We start from the raw sequence: 12,323 nt of genomic DNA on the forward strand, positions 1-12,323 counted from the left end.
TCATGTGCATCTATGTTTTATTGCAGGCATAGGCAAACTCAGCCTTCCAGAAGTTTTGGGACTACAGTTCCCATCATCCCTGACCACTGGTCCTGTTAGCTAGAGATCATGGTAGTTGTAGGCCAAAAACATCTGGAGGGTTGAGTTTGCCTATGCCTGTTTTATTGGATCTATTCCTTGCCCAGACACTAGTGTTATGGGACACACCTTGCTGCCTCCTGCCTTCAGACTCGTCACTGCATAATCTAGAAAGCCAAAGGTTGTTATTGTATTGTCTAATCCATTAGAAATAGTGGGAGGTTTCTGTTTCAGTTAAGAGGGTTGTCTCAGATGACATTCCATTCCCTTCTCATTTTACAATCCAGCAATTCAAGGCAGAAGTGAAAGGCATCTAAGTTACAAAGTGACTGGTTAAAACCCATTCCCAGTCAATCAGCATTACCTTCCGCTCTTATCACCCACAATTTGTTTTTGTGGGCTAGCAATTTCCATGATACGAAATGAAGGAGATGGTTTGTATTTCTCATACCCCCAAACCTAGCATTATCTTCCCTGATAGAAAAAATACATAATATCAGCAAATTGAAATGGCCTTCTTTGCATGTCAGATCTTACGCTGATCACAAACACAGTCTCCATAGTGATTAATGAATAGCATTGTGGTCATAGTGGGAAGGGTTGCCTTGCTTTGAATAGAAATGAGTCACTACAGATCTTTCTCCCTTCACTAATCTGCCTCCAAGCAACCTTATTTATTCTGACCTTCATATTTTGACTTGACTTAGAAAGTCAAATGTAGCTCACTTGGTGCTGAACAAAAGGATGCAACTTTAGTTCATCCTTATCTGAAATGCAACCCAAGTCATAAAATATAATAATAATTAAGGACTTGGATGAAGATGATATTTCCTGTTGTCAGAAGAATGACAGAAGGCAATGCTAAAGTAATCCATAATTAATTCTATAGCTGAATAACATATTTCCGCTAAAAGCAAAGTAGCCTAAATAAGGATCTGTTTCCTGGAGAGCAAACAGCTTTCTAAATTTACATCCTATGGGCTTGGGGGGGGGGGAAATGTATTAGATAGAAATGGAAAAGTATTTGTATTCTCATGAAGTAATAAATGATGTGTCATCATTAATAGCCACAGGAAATGGTTGGCAACTCAAGCAGAATAAGAAAAAGCAGTGACAACCTGTCACTGCCTAATGAAGCTGAGAGATTAAAGGTATTCAATCATAGCATTTATACCAGTACATCGTGATTCTCTTTATTAAAAAGGCATTGCTCTAATGATGCATTGAAAGGTTTTCTCTGTAATTATAGATTGTTTTACTGATCACAATAAGATTGCAAAGGTGCTAAAGGAGGATTCACTTATAGCAAAGGTGATATAGTATATTGGATTTCTAGGCACGGTAAATCAGTTATCCATACAATGTGTGTAGATGTGCTAAGGTATAGGGAAACATTCCCTGTGTGGAAGTTAAACCAATTTCCATGCTATACAATGTATGTATTGGAGTGCGTGCATCAGAATAGTAGGGAAGGCTTGTTGCGTCAGGCGGATCTTTGGCAAAGGGCTACGTTGATAGTTCAGGACAATGGTTAGCAGTCTTAAAACTCAGGCAGAGAAAAGCAAGTCTCAGCAGCATCGTGGAACAACTAGCAGAGGTTTCTAAGATGACCCCCCACCCACAATGCTTCAAGTGGTCAGTGCTTTTTTCTGTGGCCACTTTATCTAGGCAGTGGGGCTTCCAGCTACAGGGACTTATTTGAGTGGGGTTCTTCAGGTGTTACCTTAGTCCTCTGCAGGGTCTGTGGTCCAGTCACTTGGAATCTGGTGGCAGAGTGTCTTCTTGGGGTTCTGGGGACCAGATGCAGGTGCCGATGTCAGCAGATCCATTTGGAAAGGACTGTGAAGAGGCTCCATCTCTTCTTCTGTTGCAGAAAGACTCCCCATCTGCAGATCCCTGGTTGGGGACCATGGCAATTTTATTAAGAAAAGAAAGAATAGGAGCTGATAGGTGGGGAGATTTCATAATATCTATTTATGCCCATCCTTAAGATCTTTCAAATGTGGAAATACTGTGTTTGCTTTTATTGCACTATATATTAGATTCATTGTTTGACCAATATGGTGAACCTCTGTTTATAAAAACATTAAAATTTCAATTACTAAAACACATTAGGATGTTCACTTTAGGTATAGAGTCCCTAGAGGCACAGAGAGTTATTATGTCTAGCATTCACTACATTCATCTCAACATTTGTTTCCAGCATGCAGTGATTTGCATGTTATAAGTGCACACCTTAACATGGAAATCCAACCCATTTCTCAATGTCATCTTTTTTACCAAGTGCAAATGCAATGCTTCTCCACCCCTCCCCACCCCAAATACAACTTGTGCCAGCCATTCACACTGCAATTATCCAAGCAGTCAAAAACTCAGTGATCTATTGGCTTTATTCTGGTTGGGATAAAATGTAAATCTGCATAATAGCTGTCATTTTCAGCTTCAGAACCCTGACTGTAAAATGCAGATTGATTTCTAAACCTCCATCTCCTTAGTGTGTAACATAATGTGTTTGGCTTGCTTTGGCTTCGACGAAGGAGCTGCTGCTAAAGATATAGCATTGTCTCAGCAAACTGGGCATCCTGTTTCCTTTTTTAAAAAAAGAGAAATGCCTTGTTTGCTTAGCTGTGGAAATGCATTCATCTAGCAAAACTTAACACAATTTGAGGTTATGAAACAGAACTGTCACATCTTCCCACTGCCAGCTTTAGAGGTATGCACAGCAACAACAACACTTCAATATTCCATGCTTACCCAGAGCTACACTGTGGTAGTGTAGCCACATGCCAGGTAAACAGAGCTTCTGATCTGCATCCCAGTCACATTCACACAAAGGCTTAAGACCAAAAGTGGTTCCTGTAGATAAGGTCATTGGAAGACTGGCAGGACAACCCAAGCCCTGGCCAGGTAGCAGCAGGCTGTGATGGATCAGCAGAGCCACTGTGGTATCCACAGCTCCATTGTCCTTGCTGACTTGGGTGCAGAAGGTAGTAGTGGGGACAGGCAAAGTACTATGCCAGCCTGTAGTTGATGCAGCAATCAGCCCCTTTCCATCCCCAGCCCCTGGAACACCATGTTTTGGGGTGCTCTGCAGTTTACTGATGATGGGGATCCCCTGCCCCTACATGTTTGTGGGGTGAAACAGGGATCTTTGGAGTGGCAGAGCAATGCTAGAATCACCCCATGGGCAGAGGCCAATTGGACTGGACACGCTTGCCAAATCCAAAGGCACAAAGATAATTCAGAATGCAACTTTACATAGAACATGCAGTTTGTACCAGTTTACTTCTGGGTGCAAAAGCAGCAGACACACCTGCTTCCCCCCACCTGACCCACCCCAAAACACTGAAATAACCTGTTTATAAACTGGTTTTTAATTTTGACTTTTATTGACAATTTCAGTGTGTATCTTATATTTTTTGTAAACTGCTTAGAGGTTTTTATTTAAAATTACGTGGTGTACAAACAATGTTAATAAAGCAATAAATAAACAATAAACAATAAATAAACAAGAGAATAATAAACTGTTCTCGCAGGTCAACCTGTGACAGTGTAAAAAATCCTGAAGCTTGTCTTGTTGCTCTGTTAGCGTCAGTGCAATTTATAACGCTTTACTACTTCATGGACAGGTGAGTAGAGTTACATATCAGAGGTACTATGTAGGGGCTGAAAGGATGTGATTGAGTTGTTCTGCAGTCCTGCTCCAGTCACTTTGGTGACATACTGTCAAGGCTGTCCCATAATCTCATTGTTGGAGCATCCTAGGTTCAATCTCAAGCATTTCCAAGTAGGTATGGGGAAAATTCCTGTCTGAAATCCTGCAGAGCCACTGCCAATCAGTATAGACAATGTTGAGTTAGATGGGCCAACATTCTGACTCAATATAAAGCAGCTCCAATGTTACTGTAAGCAAATCAGGATCTGGGAAATGGAATTCAGGAGCAAAAAGCAACCAGGATCAGAGGTCAAACCAGAAGGCAGAAATGGAGAACAAGCTATAAGAGTCAGGACTGAGAAAGAATCTTAGGACATGTCAGATAGCACCACCATTTAGCAAGCCCAGAAGCACAAGACATACTAGTGTTTATTGCTCAAAGAAAACACACTGGGACAGGAAGTACTCTTGTATTCCATCTTGTCCAGGAGAAGCCAATGGGCATCTTAGGTGACTGTAGCCAGGCTAGGTAGGTTATTTCCTAAAAGACTGTGGTTATGTGGCTTACCACAAGGTAACAGTTAACAGTTCCTGGCCCACTGATACATGTTGCTATGCCTCCACATTATCGTGGGCTGGCTCAAAACACAATGCCATAACAATGGGATTTTTGTCAAAAACGTACCTGTGCACTCAAGCCTTTTATTGTGGTTTATTGTGGTTAAATGTCACATACTCACAAATGACGTCCTTGGGTTATTAGTTACATTTTATGTTATATTATTGTGATTTTGCTGTTTCATCATTTTAATTTGTTTACCCCCTTGAGATTGATTGCTGTATAAATACTTCTATAAAATAAATGATAATTGGGAAGCATTATCTGTTGCACTGCCACTGAAATTCTTGCACCCTGTTTTTCAGTCTCAACTGATGCATAGAGTCTCATTGGATGCAATTTGATTGCCTTGTCACTAAACGTATAAAGACAACAGGTAGCCATTAACATCGTTTGGGGGAATGGATCTAATTGTCAGCAGAAAATAAAATAGAGAGTGGGATATTTTAATTAAATCTATTATGAAACGTCTTATCTCTGAAACATTTATATAAATTTGTTTTATGTTTAGACAGGCTTAGACACATTATCCTCCAGAGGTTACAGTGAATCCTGTCTTCTATGTTGATGCACATTAAAAAGACTTAATGTGTCACACAATCAATTCTTTATTTGTAATGCCAATACCAAATACAGGGGATTAGGCCTAGACATGATTTCCTTGAAACAGTGGATCATCCAAATTGGATTTTATATAAACTGTAGAAAACAAGATAAAAGACAATGAAATGGCTGCTAATGCCCCATGTAATATTGACACTGGTGAACCATTCTGTATCCTTCACGTATTATTGTGTTGTTCACAGAGATAAAGCAGTTCAATCTGAGTATAATGCTCACATCATCTGGAAAATAATGTTAACGACAAAATAGATACTTCCAAGGAGATAGGGAGATACAGACAGCTGTTGTCAGACTCAGGCTGGGTTTTGTGTTGGTGTATATAAATTTAGGGCTGGAGGCTGTAGAGAAGAAAAGGGAGCTGTAACTACTGCATTCCAAGATGTAACTTTCTGTTGACAAAGTAATGGCAGAAGGTCAAGCTCTGGTCTAGCTGACCCAGTTTTTTCAATCACAATGGCCAGCATTGCTCACCCTATTCCCCTTTTCACCAGAAGAAGCTCTGGGTCTTGACCACACACTATCTCAAGTAGATCAGCAAACTAGGTTCCAACCTAAGACCATGATGCTCTCAGGTAAGTCTATGGACTCGGACAGTAGTTGTCTACAAGACCTTCAGTGAATGTGGACACTTGAAAAAGCAGGGCCAGTTCTATCATTAGGCATGGTGAGGCAGATTAGTCAATTGGTGGATGTTGGGGAGTCTGGAACAGGAGTGAGATGGTGGACGACAGTGTTGCTTGTGCCATGAGGCTGATTCTATGCTACCCTGCTGCCCTCAGGAGTGATGGGGCATCCTGCTTAAACAAACCTGTAAGCACCTCTTGTGGTACTTTAGGACAATGACAAGCTTGTCATTTTACTTTCTTACAGGTTTATGCCCTCATTCACCCTCAGGAAGGGGTGAACCTGCAATGTCTGTTTTCTCTTTCAGGTAAGATAATGCAAACCTTCCATCCTTTGGAGTCTTAACAATAAAACTGATGCTTCCCATCACTAATAAAATAACAACAACAACCTGTAAGAAAAGATCTGTTATATAAAGATCTGGTGCAAAAACAGATTTGCTTCTAACAATATTGTACCCCACAATTTGCACAATTTGCTTCTGTCATTTTTTTATGTTTGTTTAGTTGACTACATACTTTATGATAATATTTGCATGGAGTGGATATGTTCACTGTAATTATTTGAGAGACTTTTATATGTATTTATATAACCTACTTCTAAAGCCTAATGAGAAGCATGTTTACGCAGTTCAGATTCTAGAAGAATATTCAGGTTATACAAATGCTATTGCCTGTTTGCTTATAGAAAGCAGACAACACAATGAAATTCAACTTAAAAGTAGTCCCCAAGTTTCAAAACTCTAATATTATGTATTCAGAATGATTGTTTCATTTTTCAGGTTTTCATTTTGCAGGATTCTTAGATATTTTAGTTCTAATACTTTGCAGGGAACATATAAAAAGTACCTGGAGCTTTATAAATTCAAAGAGTGATAGGCAGATAGCCTGGAAAGATTACATATAACATATTCTGAGATTGAAAGTGTTTCAGACTCCATTTTCTTTTTTATAGTTGTCTACTCTGGCATCAATCCTGATAAATTGACTTTAAATGTATCAGATGAATCCATGCAAATGTAAATGTGAAGCCAAAATTAGATTTTTGTTATGCAGAAGTGTCCTGTCTGAGCCTGAATAATATTATTGTAGGATCTGTCTGCAGCTCTAGCATTTGAGCTGTGATCCTATGCACTGAACACATTTCTGAGTGAACATACATAGGATTGCATGGTAAATATTTTATGAGCACAATCTCATCTGCGGATCCTACGAAATTCAGTGGAGCTGAACCCCAAGTATAGAATCATAGAACTGTAGCGCTGGAAGGGACCCTGAGGGTCATCTAGTCCAAATCTAGTAATTTAAAGTTTTAGGTTAGGATTTTCAAGTAGTCTTTTTCAACATACTGCTGTTATTTGATAACATTCTGCAAAGCTGCAGGCTATGCCAAAATGCATTGTATAAAAGACAAATGCCATACACAATGGATAATGACTAGTGTATTTGTGTTACAGGGCTAGGAGTGTGATCAAGCTAACATGGTCTAATAAAGTGCTTGTTGAACTTGTCAATAAAAATCCTGGTTCAGCTTTGTACTAAAATTTTGAGGTGTTCACCAACCAGAAGTCCATCTGAGTTTGCTTTGTCCCCCTGGCCTCAAAATAATGGCTATAGCTTCCTCATCCCTTTAAGCAGAAGTGGATAAAATTTGCAGACGTGCCATCACTTACCTGGGACTAACCCCCACAGGCCTCAGGAGGACTTCCCTTTGACTAGAAATATATAGGGCTGTGCAGCCAGAGTTCTCTTTCTCCTTTTATAAGCAACATTTGAGAAACTTGCTAACCTAAGGTACTGTAGACAGGCGCATACATAAAAAGGGAATTAATTTCAAAGTATAAATATCATGTATGGTTCAGAGTGAAGCGGGTGACCCTCAGGGCCCTCTAAGACTTCTCAAAACACAAGGCCTGGTGAAAACAAAGAACTCCATGTTTAAGATTCCATTAAGCTTTCACCTTGAAAGCTGAAATTCTATTTTATCAAGAAATATACCATTCTGTTCTTTATACTCCCTTCTAACCCCATTGTGTGCTTAATTATAGCAAATTAACATTCCGGTTTCTTTGTGTGCAAGAAACAGACAGTAATACATCGCAGACAATAGAAATATTCTCTCTCCCATTTCTGAAGCGTCTTCTTTTCTTATTCCAATCTTTCCTCCCTGCAGCCTTTTAATACTACAGGGCATCCTACATTGCATGTGGGATGCTATTATCAAGGTCAAAAGATAGCTGAAGGAATTTATCACGATGCTGCAGAGGGGATGTGAATCCTGGCAAGACTTTCCTATTTTCTTGCTCTATTGTTAAAATGCAATTTGCATGCTGGCAACATAACTCAGAGAAAATGATACTTAACTCATATTCTATGGTAAAAAAAAAATCTCTGGAGATGAAAGAAAAAAAAGTAAAGGGAGCTAAATAGACACAAAGGCTGCAATCCTATACACATTTACCCTGGAGCAAGTTCCACTGAACTCAATGGGACTGACATCTGAATAGACACATGTGGGACTGCACACTCTCAAGCAGAAGGGCAAGGTGAAAACGACATCTATTAACTCAAAGCATTGTTTTAAATGATTATTCAAGTAAAAATTCAGGGCTGTGTTTATTTAAGCATGTGACAAACAGAGAAGACAACGGATGGTGGATAACCAAACTGGGTAGTTGCAAACCAATTATTTGTATTGTAAATGTCAGAATAATTAAAATATCAATTAATGCTTTTCTAGTTGAGACAGTCCATCTGTAGTTCATCCATTACATAAGGCACATGTAGTGTGTGTGCTGTGTGTGTAACACAAAGATTTATGTGCACTTTGGAGGAATTATTTGGGATATGTACGCTCAGAAAAAAAGCCAAAATGTTACCAAGGTAACCCAAATTCTGCTGTACGAAAGAAGGATGAGACTTCTATTTATATGTATTTAGAATGTGGGTATAAAGCAGTTTCACAGAATTGATTCTGCATATTCATGACTTCCCCCTCAACTATATGCACACATACAGAGAGAGACATTGGGCTGTGGTGACTGGTAAACGCAAACTGTTATCCACTATGATTAGAAAAAGAAACTTTGGTCTGCAAGAACTCTAAAGAAATACAATTATAGTTTGAACCCAGCAATCTTCTGCTATCTAGAACCCCCAAAGTGTGGGGTTCCTGTGTATCATATCAAAATTCAAATAATGTTATCTTCTTCACAGGTGTTGAATAGACTCATCAATTCTGTCTTATTAGTCATTTTACTATGTACTTACACATAAATTGTTCTATGTATTCTATAGTATACGTATAGTATAGTATATGTATACTAAACCATAGCTTTAACTATACGGACCTTTGTTGGCAAGGTGATGTCTCTGCTTTTTAAGATGCTGTCTAGGTTTGTCATTCCTTTTCTCCCAAGAAGCAGGCATCTTTTAATTTTGTGACTGCTGTCACCATTTGCAGTGGTCATTGAGCCCAAGAAAGTAAAATCTCTCACTGCCTCCATTTCTTCCCCTTCTATTTGCCAGGAGGTGATGGGACCAGTGGCCATGATCTTACTTTTTTTGATGTTGAGCTTCAGACCATATTTTGCGCTCTCCTCTTTCACCCTCATTAAAAGGTTCTTTAACTCCTCCTCACTTTCTGCCATCAGAGTTGTGTCATCTGCATATCTGAGGTTGTTGATATTTCTTCTGGCAATATCCCCACCATCCATAGTGTACATTTTTTCATAGCCATGAAAAAGAAATCTTACCTCATGTAAAGCAGACTTTACCTAACATAGCGGAATACTGTTGTATGCTCCCCTCCCCTCTGTCACTCTTGTAGGTCCACCTACCTGCTCCGGGGTCAGGCGGCATTGTGGAATTGCGCCTCCTGCCTTGGCTGGATCCGATGAGGCGGCAATTTTCTCAGGGCTTTCCTGGTTGGTGAGATCCCTAGATGGGCCTGCACACTAGGCAGGGAAGTCAGATTGCAGACGGCCCACAAATTAGCCAGTTTGCTGGCTTCAGTGGGCACTGTAAGGGATAATGGTCATGACATATGCTTACCCCTTTCTTCCTGTTATTCCAACAAATCCTCCTCCTCCCCAAAGCTGTATGACATGGGAGGGATGCTTCCATATTGTCTCCTACAAGGAACTGTCCGTGAGAGCAGCAAGGGAAGAAACCCCACCTTTGGGCAGTTTTTGCCATAGCAAAAGCAGACAGAATCTCTCCAAGGTTAAGCACTTCCAAGCCTGACTGATATTAACAAGAGATAACTGAGCATTTGTTCAACACTCCCATAGAAACCAGTATGAGGTTAAATGTTCCTTTGTTATTGGATCGTGCCTGTTATTTTCAAAGCTTAAGCATAAATACAAGGGAACAGCATCTGCATAAAGAGTTTGAATGCTGGTTCGAAAAGAGAAAGCCAAAGATGAAAATGCACTACTTCTGAACATTTAACTGGGGTGACTCATGCTCACTCAAGATAATGGTCTGAGATAGGAAAATAACCCCATTTTTTGCTCATGCATTACCCTTTTGATAATATGAACATTATTGTTAGTTCATGGATAACAGAGATATCTACTTGCCTTGTCCTCTTGTTGGGGAAATTTCAATGAAGAAACCACAGGATAAAAATGAAAAAGCAATAGCCGATGGTAATAGCATCCCATTTTACTAAAGCAGAAAAGTTACATTACACACACACACACACACACACACACACACACACACACACACCACTGCTGCCATAATCTGCTTCCTTCACCTCAAACCAAATGACTTTTTTAAGTCTTACATTTCTTCAAGGGAACTGATTGCCTCAATGTGTCTTCTGAACAAATGATTATGATCAGAGTCCCATGTAATTCAGAAGCTGCTTCCAAAGTAACTTCTGATTAAATACTTCCTGCCGGTAAGCCTACTTCTGAAGTAATGTGGCCCTCATTTTGTCGGACAATTAAACACATGCCACACCAACATTGTGGCACTGGGGCAAGTGTGATTCCATCACATTCAAAATGATTTGTGATTTTTTTTGTACCTTGCCATGTGCCAGAGGAAACAAGGAGTATCATAAGTCAGGGAAGACCAAAATGTTTGCTCTGAACCAATGCTTACTCATTGAGGTAGTTGAGTCTAAGACACAATCCATGTTTCACCAATGCTTTCACTTGTAAGGAGATGAACAAAGGTTTTCATATCTTAATAAACCTTTAATATAACATCTCTTTTCTAATGTTGTATGTGAAGGACGGGGAACTTGTCACCCTCCAGTTGTTGTCCCATGATCACTGGCCATTGGTCATGCTGGCAAGGGCTGATGGGAGTTGTAGTCCAAATGTGTCTGAAGGGTGCTTGGTTGTGGAAGAATGATATATGATTTTAAGGCTGCAGTTCTACATCACAAGCGAAGAGGGTTAAGCAATCCATTGGTAGGTTTCTTTTTTTTTTTTTATAAACATTTTTTATTGCTTTTTTTTAAAAATACAGAAAAAAGAATAAAGAGTGGTTATGAGAAGATAGGGTATAAATAACAAGTTTCCATATTCTTTTTCCATCTATTCTATAGGACTTCCCCACATCCTCCGAACCCTGCGTTCTCTGTCTTATAAAGCATCAGCAATTTGTTAACTTATTTCAAAACTTATTGTAACTTCCATTTTATCATGTTCCCTATTTTCAATTTTACTGTAGCTCAATTCTTATATATTTTGTATTAAACACAATAAAGTTGTTTCATTATTTTACCTCTGAATTCTTGTGTCTTAATTTTCATATCATTAACTTACATTTGCTGAAGCTAGAATTTCCTGAAAGGTGCATTTTTTAACATTCATACAGCTTATAATGTTTTTTCAAATAGTCCTTAAACTTTTCCCAGTCCTCCTCAGTTGTTTCTTCTCCCGCGTCTCGGATTCTGCCAGTCATTTCAGCCAGTTCCATATAGTCCATCAACTGCGATTGCCATTCCTCCAGCGTGGGTAAATCTTGTGTCTTCCAATATTTTGCAATCAGGATCCTTGCTGCTGTGGTAGCATACATAAAAAAGATTCTGTCCTTCTTAAACACTCTCTGGTCCACCATGCCCAGAAGGAAGGCCTCTGGTTTTTTAGGTAAGGTAAATCTCAGTATCTTTTTTAGTTCATTATGGATCATTTCCCAGAAGGCCTTCACTTTCGGGCAGGTCCACCAGAGATGAAAGAATGTCCCTTCCGCCTCTCCACATTTCCAACATTTGTTGTCAGACAGATGATATATCTTAGCTAACTTGACTGGGGTCATGTACCACCGGTATACCATTTTCATAATATTTTCCTTCAAGGCAGTGCAAGCCGTGAATTTCAAACCGGTGTTCCATAACCTTTCCCAGTCTGCAAACATAATGTTATGCCCCACATCCTGAGCCCATTTTATCATAGCGGATTTGACTGTCTCATCCTGTGTATTCCACTTAAGCAGCAAGTTATACATTCTCGAAAGTAGTTTACTTTTTGGCTCTAACAATTCAGTCTCTAGTTTCGATTTTTCCACCTGGAATCCAACTTTTTTATCTATTTTGAATACCTCTTGAATTTGCGCATAGTGCAGCCAATCTCGTACCTTAGTTTTCAATTTCTCCAAACTTAGCAGCCTCCAATTGTCTCCAATTTTTTCAATTATTTCCCAATATTTAGGCCAATGGGCCTCCATGTTGGGTCTCTTACGTGCCTTGGCCTCCACCGGTGAG

The sequence above is a fragment of the Podarcis gaigeae genome (assembly GCF_964106915.1).
Source record: "Podarcis gaigeae genome assembly, chromosome: 4".
NCBI lineage: Eukaryota > Metazoa > Chordata > Lepidosauria > Squamata > Lacertidae > Podarcis > Podarcis gaigeae.